At 38.6% G+C, this 13,774-nt stretch overlaps 1 protein-coding gene across 4 annotated transcripts in view; it reads left to right on the top strand.

The window, feature by feature from the left end:
- The window catches only part of EIF2B3 (eukaryotic translation initiation factor 2B subunit gamma), a 133,155-nt gene that overhangs the window by 62,820 nt on the left and 56,561 nt on the right, over positions 1 to 13,774 (top strand). The gene's annotated exons all lie outside the window — the stretch shown is intronic.

Below are 13,774 nucleotides of genomic sequence, written 5' to 3'. Positions count from 1 at the left end.
AGACTACCCCTCTTTAGGAATGGAATATAACCCTTAATTATGTGGACTGAAAGAAGAATCTTTAACAGAATCTCAGGAAAGAAAAATGTGTTTTTTTAAAGATTATTTTACTTCTTTCGAGAGAGATATAGAGAACAAGGAGAGGAGGGGCAGAGAAAGAGAGCAGGAGACAGAATCCCAAGCAGACTCTGCACTACCAGCACAGAGCACAACATGGGGCTCAAACTCACGAACCATGAGATCGTGACCTGTGCTGAAGTCAAGAGTTGGACACTTTATCAACTGAACCACCCAGGCCCCCCAAGAAGAATGTTTTAACAAAGATTCTGTAGTACTTTAGCTCTGTTCCTTCTGCTCCTTCTATCCCTCTGCCTCCCATCATTCCCTGAAGCCATAGAAAAGTACACAGAATATAAAATAACCAGCACTACTGGGTATTTACCCAAAGAAACCAAAAATAGTAATTTGAAAAGATATGTGCATTCGTATGTTTATTACAGCATTATTTACAGTAGCCAAGATATGGAAGCAACCTGTCTCCATCAATACATTGATGGATGAATGAATAAAGAAGATGTGGTAATATATACAATGAAATATTACTCAGCCATAACAATGAGATCTTGCCATTTGCAACATGAGGATGGACCTAGAAGGTATTATGCTAAGTGGAATAAGTCAGAGAAAGGTAAATAACCATATATATGATTTCACTTTTTTTTTTTTTTTTTTTTTTTAATCAGAAATAGGGGCACCTGGCTGGCTCAGTTGGAGCATGCAACTCTTGATCCGGAGGTTGTGAGTTTGAGCCCCACATTGAGTATAGAGATTACTTCAAAATAAAATATTTTGGGGGCGCCTGGGCAGTTCAGTCAGTTAAGTGTCCAACTTCAGCTCAGGTCATGATCTCACGGTTCATGAGTTCGAGCCCCACATCTGCTCTCAGCTCAGAGCCCGCTTCACATCCTCTGTCCCCCCTCTCGCCCCTCCCCAACTCGCATGTGCTCTCTTTCTCTCTCTCTCTCTCTCTCTCTCAAAAATAAACATTAAAAAAATTCTTTAATAAAATCTTTTTTTTTAATATGAAAATTAAAATAAAAGCAGAAACAGGCCCATAAATAAAGAGAACAAACTGGTGGTTGCCACAGGGAAGGGGAGTAGGGGGTGAGTACAAAGAGGTGAAGGAGAGTAGGAAGTACTGGTTTCTAATTATGGGATGAATAAGTCACAGGGATGAAAGGTTCAACATAGAGAATATAGCCAATGGTATTATAGTGTTGTATGGTGACAGATGGTAGCTACACTTGAGGTGAGCATTAACAGTATAGAGTTGTCAAATCACTGTATTGTACATATGAAACTAATGTAACGTTGTGTATCAACTATACTTCAGTAAAAAGAAAAAAAAAAAGAAAGGAAAAAAATAACCGCCACTCATGTGGTAGTTGGTCTCAGGTACAGGAGGATGAAAGATAAGAACTCACCCATATCATACCAAGACAAATAAATCAAGCATGAACAAGACCAAAAGAACTGGTATGTCAACTGGGCAAACATACAGCAAACAAAATAAAAGCAAGAAAAATGTTCTAAAAGAGACAAAAAAAGTATCCTGACAACATAACTCATTGCATAGAATTTCTTACAACTGTAAAACAATTCATCAAAATGTGAATTTAATAAATAAAAGTTCAGTGATGAGATGGTAAAACAAAATGAGATAAAAGAGGATATTTTAGAACTAAGAAAATAAATTGAAGACAAAATAGCAAAGGACAGAACAGATACCATTGAAAATCAAATTATTGACATAAAAGAAAGGTTTGAGGTATTCAGTAATTTCAACAAAAATGATTAAAAATTATAGAGAATCTGATAGGAATAAAAGATAAAGATGACAATAAACTAATGTCTCTGAAATACAGAACTAAACATGGACCAAAAGATGTATTCAAAGATATAAGGACTTCTTGGTAAAGTAATTTTATTTGAGGATTTTAACATAAAATTAGAAGGGCTGATGACTTCTGAAGCCCCACTAAAACAGCAATACATGGATTTTAGAGAGATGTAAATTCAGAAGACTAAAGAAGATGGAAAAGGAAAGAGCAACGTCAACAATTTGGAAGCAGGAAAGCAGGACATTTTAACATACCTGAGAAAGCTGAGCTGCAAACTGATTTACCCTATGAAACTCTTTAAAGAGTCAAGATTCAACAGCACCAAATAGATCTACAAGTAAAGCTACAGGATTACTTGAAAATGTGTCCAAATTGTAGATCGATCCTCAGATTACCTCCCCCAAACCTCACAACCCTAGCAAGAGACTGGAAATTTATTCCCAGAAGAGGGTAAAATAGAAGATCTCTGGATTGGGGCACTAGGCATAAATGAGGATGGAGATATGTTGCAAAAAAATGAGTAGGAAGTGTATGTCCTGAGGTCTTCAGCTTCTGTCTCCCACTTAGCTTCTAAATACTAGCAGCCAGGCTTGCACCTGTCAAGCAAGGGCATTAGAAGATTCTTCTCTATGGTAGCAGACTTTCCGAGAGGAGCCCTAAAAGATGCAGACATCAGGGAATTCCCAACAGAAAACCCACTTCTTGGATCATCCTACACTGAATTTCAAAGTTGACAAAGCCCACCACGTGTTCAATGCTCACAATGAGATTTTTGTGTGTGTGCCACTCTTAAATTTAGACAAAAAGAAACAGGGATTATGAGATCTAGAGGCCAGAACAAATAGGGAAAAAAGCACAATAAGTTAGCAGAAAAAAAGACCAACAGAAATCTTCAGAAATGGGGAGCCTTGGTGGCTCAGTTAGCTGAGCGTCTGACTCTTGATTTCTGCTCAGGTCGTGATCCCAAGGTTATGGACATGGAGCCTACGTGGGATTCTCTCTCTCCCATTGTTCCTCTCCCCCACTGGTGCTGCTCTCTTGCATGTGCATGCGCTCTCGCTCTCTCTCTCTCTCTCTCTCTCTCTTTCATAAATATATAGAGAGATGGATAGAGAGAGAGAGGATGCCTGACTCAGTAGGTTAAGTGTCCAACTCTTGATTTCAGCTCATGTCATGATCTTGCAGTTCATGAGTTTGAGTCCTGCATCGGGCTCTGGGCTAACAGTGCAGAGTCTGCTTGGGATTCTCTCTCTCTCTCTCTCTCTCTCTCTCTGCCCTTTCCCTGCTTGCACTCTCTCTTTCAAAATAAATAAATAAATAAACTTTTAAAAATTAAAATAAATAAACAAATTTTTTAGAGAGAAGAAAACTTGAAAAGAGATAACATTACTCAGAAAGATTTATTAATATTTGACCATCCAAGTACCACTATTCTGGGAGCTAGGAATACTGCAGTGAACAAAACACACCAAAATCCTTGCCCTCACTGAGAGATAAGAATACTGTAATCATGCCCCCAAAAGCAGAATTCTGTATTAAAAAGTGAGCATTTAGTGGCACAAAAATAGAAACATAGATCAATGGAACAAAATAGCCCAGAAATAAGAACATGGTTTATATGGTCAATTAATCTATGACAGAGGAGGCAAGAATATACAATGGGCAAAAGACCGTCTCTTCAAAAACTGGTGCTAAGAAAACTGGACAGCTGCATACAAAAGAATGAAACTGGACCACTTGCTAACACCATACACAAAAATAAACTCAAAATGGATTAAAGACCTAAATATGAAACCTGAAACCATAAAATTTCTAGAAGAGAACACAGGTAGTAATTTCTCTGACATTGGCCTTAGCACCATTTTTCTATATCTGTCTTCTAAGGCAAGGGAAACAAAAGCAAAAATAAACTATTGGGACTACATTAAAATAAAAAACTTTTGCACAATGAAGGAAACTATCAACAAAACAAAAAAGCAACCCACTGAATTGGAGAAGGTATTTGCAAACAATATTACATAAGAGGTTGATATCCAAAATATATAAAGAACTTATATGACTCAATACCAAAAAAAAAAAAAAAATCTGATTTGGGGTGCCTGGGTGGCTCAGTCAGTTAAGCCTCCAATTTCAGCTGAGGTCATGATCTCATGGTTCATGTGTTCGAGCCCCACATCGGGCTCTGTGCTGATAGCTTAGAGACTGGAGCCTGCTTCAGATTCTCCCTCTCTGTCCCTCCCCCACTCGTGCTCGCTCTCTCTCTCTCTGAAAAATAAAATAACACATTTATTTACATAGATAGATAGAGGAAGAGGACCCGAATAGACATTTTTCCAAGGAAGACATACAGATAGCCAACAGACACATGAAAAGATGTTCAGCATCACCAATGATCAGGAAAATGCAAATCAAAACCACAGTGAGATACCACTTCATATCTGTGAGAATGGCTAAAATAAAAAAAAGACAAGAAACAAGTGTTGGTGAGGATGTGGAGAAAAAGGAACCCTCATCCATTATTGGTGGGGATGTAAATTGGTGTAGCCATTGTGGAAAACAGTACAGAAGTTCCTCAAAAAAATTAAAAATATCATATGATCCAATAGTTCCACTATTGAGTATTTATCCAAAGAAAATGAAAACACTAATTTGAAAAGATATATATACCCCTGTGTTTACTGCAGCATTGTTTATAGTAGCCAAAATATAGAAGAAACCTAGGTGTCCATCGAGAGATCAATGGATAAAGAAATTCTGTACACACACACACACACACACACACACACACACCATGGAATATTACACAGCTATAAAAAAGGCGAGATGTTGCCATTTGTGACATGAATGGACCTAGAGGGTATTATGCTAAGTGAAATAAGTCAGACTGAGAAAGACAAATACCATATGATTTCACTCACGTGTGGAATCAAAAAAACAACAAATGAATAAGCAAACAAAAAGCAGAATCAGACCTATAAATACATAGAACAAACTGATGGTTGCCAGAGAGAAGAAAAGTGAGGGAATGGGCAAAATGGATGAAAGGGAGTGGGAGATACAGGCTTCCAGTTAATGGACTGAATAAGTCACAGGAATAAAGGGCATGGCTTGGGGAATATAATCAATGGTATTGTAATAGTATTCTATTGTGACAGATGGTAGCCACACTCTTGTGATGAGAATAGCATATCATATAGAGATGTTGAATCACTATATTGTGCACATGAAACTAACATAACATTGTGGTCACCTATATTCAAAATGATTTTTTCAAGGGGAACATTTAGGAGCACGTGGGTGGGTCAGTCGGTTAAGCGTCCAACTCTTGATTTCAGCTCAGGTTATGATCTCATATTTGTGAGTTCGAGCCCCACATCAGGCTCTGCGCTGACAGTGTGGCGCCCGCTTGGGATTTTCTCTCTCTGCCCTGCCCTCCCCCCAAAATAAATAAACTTAAAAAAAAAAAAAAGAATAAAGGGAACATTTAGAGAACAAGATGAAAAACTCAATTTTGAAAAAAATGTTTCACAAAGTAGAATAAAACAACATATTGATGAAAAATAAAGAAATGGTAAGTAAATTAAAGGAGCAACCAAGAACATTTGAATATTTGGAGTTCCAGAAAGAGAAAACAGAAAATGAAGGGGAAAGATTTTATCAATGAAGTAATGTAAAAAACATTTCTCAGAATGAAAGGGGCTGGGTTTCTAGACTAAAAGGAAACAGTGTCCAGCAAAATGCATGAAAAGAAACGTACCAAGATTGTCATTATGAAATGCTATAACACTGACATCACAGAAAAGATCCAGCAAGCTTCCAGATAGGAGGGGGGATGTCACATGTAAAGGAATTAAAACAGCTTTGAACGTTTAACAGCAGCACTAGAAACTAAAACAGAGGACAGCTTTCAAAATTCTTAAATCTGTATGTAGTCAAACTGTCAATCAGGTGTGAGAGTAGAATAAGAATTTTACAGACATTTGCTTTCCATGTATCTGTTTTCAGAAAGCTGCTAGAGAATATATAACACCAAAACCCTGGCATAAACTAAGAAAAGAGAAAGACATAGGATATAGGAAAAAGAATCCCTAGGATGATGATAAAGGGAGATTCCAGGATAACATCTGAGCCCCCAGTGTAAATGGCAACCAGACCAGATTAGAATAGGTCAGAAAGCTTTGGGAATAATTTCTTCAAGATGATCATATTTCTTCTGATGAAAATGGCAGAAGAGTTGATGTGTCTCAACATTTTGAGAGGATTTTGAGTACTTGGTGATTAGGTTGGGGGTGAATTATTGATAAATATCTGGAAAACCAAGAAATGAGAGACAATAATGCCAAGGCAAGCAAAAATATGCAGGAAAAACATTAATCGTTAGTTACTGAATGTCTCAGCTGTAACTAATGTTTATATTTGCATAGTAATGTAATCACTAACTTGATCTAACCAAAATTATGATATAATTACTTTGGAATGATGAGAGGGAGGGTTAGTGTGTTGGAGACGAGGGAAGACAAGAGAGATAAACTTCCTTCTTAATAGTTAATAGCTAATACCTAAAGCTGCAGTGGTGATAACTTAAACTTTGATTATTGAACTAACCAAAATTGTAAAATTATATTGGGAAGGTAAAAGGTACAGAAGTATAGCTGTATGTTGGTAGGGGCAGAGCTGGTGATGAAAGAAACCTAAATCCTCATCTTCCATACTGGGAAGTCAACAGATGATGTCTGAAATGGGAAATGGGACACCTGGGTGGCTCAGTTAGTTAAGCTTCTGACTTGGGCTCAGGTTAGGAACTCACAGTTCATGAGTTCGAGCCGCGCGTCAGGCTCTGTGCGGACAGCTCAGAGCCTGGAGCCTGCTTCAGATTCTTTGTCTCCCTCTCTCTGTGTTCCTCCTCCACTCACAGTCTGTCTGTCTGTCTGTCTGTCTGTCTGTCTCTCTCTCTCTCTCTCAAAAATAAAGATTAAAGGGGCGCCTGGGTGGCTCAGTCGGTTAAGCGTCCGACTTCGGCTCAGGTCATGATCTCACGGTCCATGAGTTCAAGCCCCGTGTCAGGCTCTGTGCTGACGGCTCGGAGCCTGGAGCCTGTTTCAGATTTTGTGTCTCCCTCTCTCTCTGACCCTCCCCCGTTCATGCTCTGTCTCTCTCTGTCTCAAAAATAAATAAACGTTAAAAAAAAATTTTTTTTTTAAATAGTAAAGATTAAAAAAATGTTTTTAAGAAATCTCAATATTAAAATGTTATTAGAAATACAGGTATAAATACTAAATGGATCCACTAAAAGAATTGAAAGTGGGTGCTTCTGGGGAATAGAAAATGGGGTAGGAGAAGGAATAGAGGACTGAAATTTTTCCTTGTAAGCCTTGAGAAACTGCTTACCTCTTTATGTTCATACATAATTTCAATTTTTTAATTAAAAACAAGAGAAAATATAATAAAATTTCTTGAATCAAGTAAAAATTTACAAATCTTAAGAATCTGCAAATTTAGGGTGCCTGTGTGGCTCAGTTAAGCATCTGACTCTTGATTTTGGCTCAGGTCATGATCTCACGGTTTCGTAAGTTTGAGCCCCACATTAGGCTCTGCATTGACTGCATGGAGTCTACTTGGGATTCTCCCTCTCTCTCTCTGCCCCTCTCCCTGTTTGTGCTGTCTATGTCTCTCTCAAAAAAAAAAAAAAAAATCTGCAAATTTTAAGAGTGTAGTGTGTTCTAAGATAATTTGGCCAGATGTATCCTAGTAAACCTGTTAAACTTTAGGGATAAAGAAAAAATTCTTCAAGCATCAAAGACAAAAAGCTTATCACTTACATGAGAGAAAAATTAAGCTTACTTCCAAGTTCATCACAACATTAAATACCAGAGGAACCATATGTGCAGAGTTCTCAGGGAAAGAAAGTGGAACTTGAGAATATTGTAAACAATAAAGATATCTTTTATATTTAAAAGCGATAGGAAGACATTCTCAAACATGAAAGGACTTCTAGATATGGCACCTATGGGCCCTTCTTGGGGGATGAAAAAAGTTCTTGACACCTAGCTGCCATGTCATAAGGACATTCAGGCAGGCTATGGAGAAGTCCATGTCATGAGGAACTGAGGTCTGCCAGTAACCACGTTAATGAGCTTGGAAGAGATACTCTGAGACTTGTCAACAGCCATATCGAAAGCAGATTCTCCTCCAGTCAGCCTCGAGATGACTGCAGCTCTTGGCCAGCAGTGTGACTGCAACCTCATGAGAGAACCTGAGTCAGAACCACTAACCCACTCCTGGATTCCAAAAACTGTGAGATAATTGTTTTTTTAAGCCTCTGAGTTTGAAGTAATTTGTTATATAACATAGATGACCAATAAAATTCTAAATCTCTAGGCTTTGTTTTTAAGAAATAATGAAGTTGAAAGACATCTCAAAGGGGGGAAATGTGCTTATATGGCACAGTTCCTTTCCTTTCAGCCTCAGTTTGCTCCCCACATATCCTGGAAGTAGGGAAAGTCATGTGGCTATGTATATGGTATGTATCCTGTCTTAGCTGAATGCCTTTGCTAAGATCTTGGACAAATCATCAGCTCAATCCAAAACATCAAGGAAATGGGCAGTCATCCTTACTAAACTTCAAGGGTTTTTGTTGTTTAAACATTGGCAACAAATAGCCTCATAATTTTTCTTTTTTGTGCTTCCAGGGAGAGAGGCCTAGGTTAGAATGGATTCTTAAGAAAAGGAACCACCTCTTGACCCACAGTGTTCATTGTTATAGTGCCATATGATAGACATACAGGTAAAATGCTTAGGTCCCCCTTCAAGGAACGACTTGCTGCTCATCTATAGGAAGCGTAATTAGCAGACAGCCTCTAGTCATCACAGACTTCAGGATCTACCTCATCTGTAAAGAGCCACATTGAGGTCATACCCTGCTGGGGCAGCAAGAGTAAATGAGGGATGGATATAAAGGCCTGATCACTCTGACAGGCAGTACTTCACAACTCCCTGCTGTGTTGGCTGAGGCTTTGTACAACCTCCATCTTGGTTCAGTTTTTCCTCTGCCCAGTCTTGCTTCCTCCTCTTCCCTTCATGGGTATTGATCCCTAATAAGCATCTTGCACCCCAAATACTATCTCATCTCACTTCTCAAGAATTCAGCCTTGAACACAGAATAATCGTTTTCCCCATGGTTTGCTACTGCCTGATAAAGCAAACTTTCTGTCCCTCGGGGTGATCCTTTTTGCAGTTGTAGAATTAAACTGCCTGGATGATTAAATTGTTTTCTTTCTCAGGAAGCAAGCCCTATGCATTGACGTGTGCATGTATAAAAACTATGATGCAGGGTACCTGGGTGGCTCAGTCAGTTAAGTGTCTGACTTCTGCTCAGGTCATGATCTCGCGGCTTGTGGGTTCAAGCCCTGCATCGGGCTCTGCACTGGTGGTGTGGAGCCTACTTGGGATTCTCTCTCTCTCCCTCTCTCAGTGCCTTCCTGACTTGTGCACGTGTGTGCGCTCGCTTTCTAAATAAATAAACAAACATTTAAAAGAAAATAAAAACTATGTTGAATGTTAAGTAATAACATGTATGCCTCTTAAAACTCCTGACTGACCATGTACCAAAAAATATATGCCCATTCAATCAGAGTTTTTCCAGCTTCACTGCTGTAAGCATTGATTTCTTGTCTGCCCTTTTCATAAGACCAATAGTTCTCAACTCTGGGGAGTATTTTTTAAATGCTGATGGCTCAGCCCCACTGCTAGTGATTCTTCTTTAATTGGTCTGGCATAGAACGGGCATTTTTAAAAAGCTTGTTGTTTGATGGTAATGTAATGCTGAAAACCTATTCCTGTTCGGCTTACTAGTTTGTGGCCTAATAGTATTGCTCTTTTCTCTATAAATATTTGATAAAGAGATAATCATTTGGTCTGTCAGAGTCTAAAGGAATTTTCCAGCACCCCAGGAGTAAGTGGAAGCATAATGAAAGTAGACCAAACACTAGAAACTGCTGCTTGGAGCTCTGATTCTCATTTTTCAGGGGCTGCAGGCCATGTCCATATCACAAGGAGAGGGCCCCAGCTAGGGTAGGCAGCATCTGTCTAACATTGTAGACATAAAAAAAACAAACAGGGGCGCCTGGGTGGCGCAGTCGGTTAAGCGTCCGACTTCAGCCAGGTCACGATCTCGCGGTCCGTGAGTTCGAGCCCCGCGTCAGGCTCTGGGCTGATGGCTCGGAGCCTGGAGCCTGTTTCCGATTCTGTGTCTCCCTCTCTCTCTGACCCTCCCCCGTTCATGCTCTGTCTCTCTCTGTCCCAAAAATAAATAAAAAACGTTGAAAAAAAAATTAAAAAAAAAAAAAAAAAACAAACAAAACAAAACAAAAAAAGCATTGTAGACCTGTTTACAGAGGCAAATATACCCTAGAGTATTCAAATGGCAGCCCGCTAGATTTGTGGTGTTGCAGTCAGACCCAATGATATGGCTGGCATTTGACCCTCTGGGCCAAGTGATTCTGGAGAATTAAATGACATATTAGGGGCACCAGGCTGGCTCAGTCAGTAGAACATGCAACTCTTGACCTTGAGATTGTTGGTTCAAGCTCCATGTTAGGGTATAGAGATTACTTAAAAATAAAATCTTAAAAAAATAGCACATCAGTTAAAAAGTACTTCGTCAACTATTTGTCTCCTTCTCATAAAGACCCTTGTAATTACATTGGACCCACCAGGATAATATAGGATAACCTACCCATCGCAAGAACCTTAATTGCACCTGCAGAGTCCCTTTTGCCATGTAAGATAATACTTTCACAGGTTCCAAAGTGGACATCTTTGAGGGCCCATTATCCTATCACAGTCTTCTTAGTTTTTTAACATGGTTTTCAAGAGCTATATAATTATCTGTCATATGAATATATACCATCATTTATCTAACCATATCCAGTGTTGGGCATTGAGGTTGTTTCTGATTACTTGGCTCTTGATTTTTTTATTTTATTTATTTTTTAGTGTTTATTTTTGAGACAGAGAGACAGAGAATGAGTGGGGGAGGGGCAGAGAGAGAAGGAGACACAGAATCTGTAGGAGGTTCCAGGCTCTGAGGTGTCAGCACAGAGTCTGACATGGGGCTCGAACTCACAAACTGTGAGATCATGACCTGAGCCGAAGTCGGATGCTTAACCGACTGAGCTACCCAGGCACTCCACTTGATTTTTTTTTTTTAAGTTCATTTCATTGAGGCATCATTTAATATGCAGTAAAATTTACTCTTTGTAGTATACAGTTTTATGTATTTGAGAAAAATAGGTACAAATACCTTATGTGTCTGTGATTCCTGGGATGATATCCTCTTATGCTAGCTCACATTCAACCTGTAGAAATTTATTGAGAATTTAGCTAAATCCTTCTTACCCACTTACATGACAGCCCTATAACTTTTATGCTGTACTATAGGTGAGCTGACATTGATGTTTCCTCTCTCCTTGGAGGCTTTTGTCTTTCCTTAGAGTTCTGGCTGCTTAGAGTTCCGCCTGTGATGAGTTCAAGAAAAGTTACAATTTCATGGATTATTCAATTTTTTCTTGTTAGGATGAGAGCAACTCTCTTTCCAGCTCTATAAATCTTAGATGGAAGATGGAAGTCCTAGCATTTGATTTTTCCTTTTAAAAATTTATTTTTTTATTTTTATTTTTATTGAATAAATTTGACATGTAACATATAAGCTAAGGTGTGATTTTTCTTTTTTAAGATATAACAGCTTTGGCCTGCCTGGGTGACTCAGTTGGTTACACATCCGACTTTAGCTCAGGCCATGATCTCACGGTTCATGAGTTCGAGCCCTGCACCAGGCTCTCTGCTGTCAGCACAGAGCCTGCTTCAGATCCTGTCTCCCTCTCTTTCTGCCCCTCCTCCACTCTCAAAAATAAACATTAAAAAAATACATAAATAAAAAATAAAATACAACAGTTTTTTTGAGCTATAAATATGCAACATACAATTCACCCATTTAAAGTGAATAATTCAGTGGTTTTTAATATAGTCACAGAGTTGTACAACCATCACCACAATCAATTTTTACAGCATTTTTACTACCCCAGTAGGAAACCCAATACCCATTAAGTGATTCCCTATTTTTCTCTAATCCTCCCCTCCCACCCTAGACAACCAACACTAATCTACTTTATATCTCTATGTATTTGCCTATTCTGGACATTTCACATAAATACAATCATATCTTATGTGGCCTTTTACGGCTGGCTTCTTACACTTAGCATAGTGTTTCCAGGGTTTACTTGTCTTGTAGCTTTTGTCAGTACTTCATTCCTTTTTATTATTGACCAGTATTCTGTTGTATGGATATATATCACATTTTAGATATCCATTATTTATCAATTGATATTGGCACTTGATTTTATTTTTTTTTCTTTTTTTTTTTTTTTTTCTTTTATTATTTTTTTTAATATATGAAATTTATTGTCAAATTGGTTTCCATACAACACCCAGTGCTCATCCCAAAAGGTTGGCACTTGATTTTAAATCATCTGTTTTTTCCCACCAAAGAATTATTTACATTTTGTTTTTCAGCATTTTGAAGGATTCCCCCCCCCAAAAAAAACATAAAACCTACTTGTTTCCTCAGACAACTTCTATGCATATTAGAGAGGTATGACCAACACTATAAAAAAGAAAAAAGTAGGCACCCACCATTCACTTGTTGGATTGACTTAGAAAAAACTGTATAGGCTCTTAGGCTTTTTAAAAATTACAGTTCTCGGGGCACCTGGGTGACTCAGTTGAGCATCCAACTTTGGCTCAGGTCATGATCTCACAGTTCATGAGTTCAAGCCCCACATTGGGAATGCTGCTGTCAGCACAAAGCCCACTTTGGATCCTCTGTCCCCCTCTCTCTGCCCCTCCCCAGCTCACTCTCTCTGTCTCTCTCAAAAATAAACATATTTTTAAAAAATTACAGTTCTCAGAAGTGAGAAAGTTTGTTACCAAATTTGAATAGATGGTTGATTTAGGAGGTAGTGATAAGTCAGTGGCATCATTTAATTTCACATTGTCTTACAGTGTTGTTGCTTAAGTTTGGGGCTGCAGGCAAGCTCTAATTTATCAAGAGAGGTATTCATAAAATAAAATCGGATTTATTTTCTTGATACACTCTGACAAAGATACTGAGTTCTAGATATATCTGATGTCAGAGGACTTGTGGAGTCAACTGCCATTTTGTATCAAAAGAACATTCCCTGTCTTCTTGTGGTTAATCTGAGTACTATCAAAATAAAGCTCTTCCCCAAGTATGAAGTCAAGAAGTCTAAGGGAGGCTAGGGTTCTCTCCTTTCACTGTTGGTCATGGCCATCAGAGAGAGCCTGCTTTTCTTTCCTAGGACATCAGGAAAGAAGATGGTGGTAGTGGTGGTGGTGATAATGATGATAATAGCTGCTGTCATTTTTCAGATTTTATGTCAGGCATTGTGCTAAAGGCTTTACGTAATCTTTACAATAACCCTATGAAGTGGACGTTATTATATGCCATTTTACAGATGAGGAAATTGAATGAAGATTCAGTTAGAAATAAGAAATTCCAGGGGCTCCTGGGTGGTTCAGTCAGTTAAGTGTCTGACTCTTGGTTCCGCCTCAGGTCATGATCTCACAGTTCATAGGTTCCAGCCCCATATTGGGCTCTGCACTGATAGCACAGAGTCTCCTTAGGATCCCTCTCTCTCCCTCTCTCTGCAACTCCCCTGCTTGCTTGTTCTCTCTCTCCCTCTCTCTCTCTCTCTCTCTCTTAAAATAAAGAAATAAACATTTTAAAAAAGAAAGAAATCCCAATAAATATTTCTTAATTGAATGAATGGGAAATCACCCAGTGACCAACTGTGATT

The sequence above is a fragment of the Panthera tigris genome, chromosome C1, assembly GCF_018350195.1.
Source record: "Panthera tigris isolate Pti1 chromosome C1, P.tigris_Pti1_mat1.1, whole genome shotgun sequence".
NCBI lineage: Eukaryota > Metazoa > Chordata > Mammalia > Carnivora > Felidae > Panthera > Panthera tigris.
The sequence above is the reverse complement of the archived record's forward strand: the minus strand, read 5'-3'. Positions and strand labels throughout refer to the sequence as shown.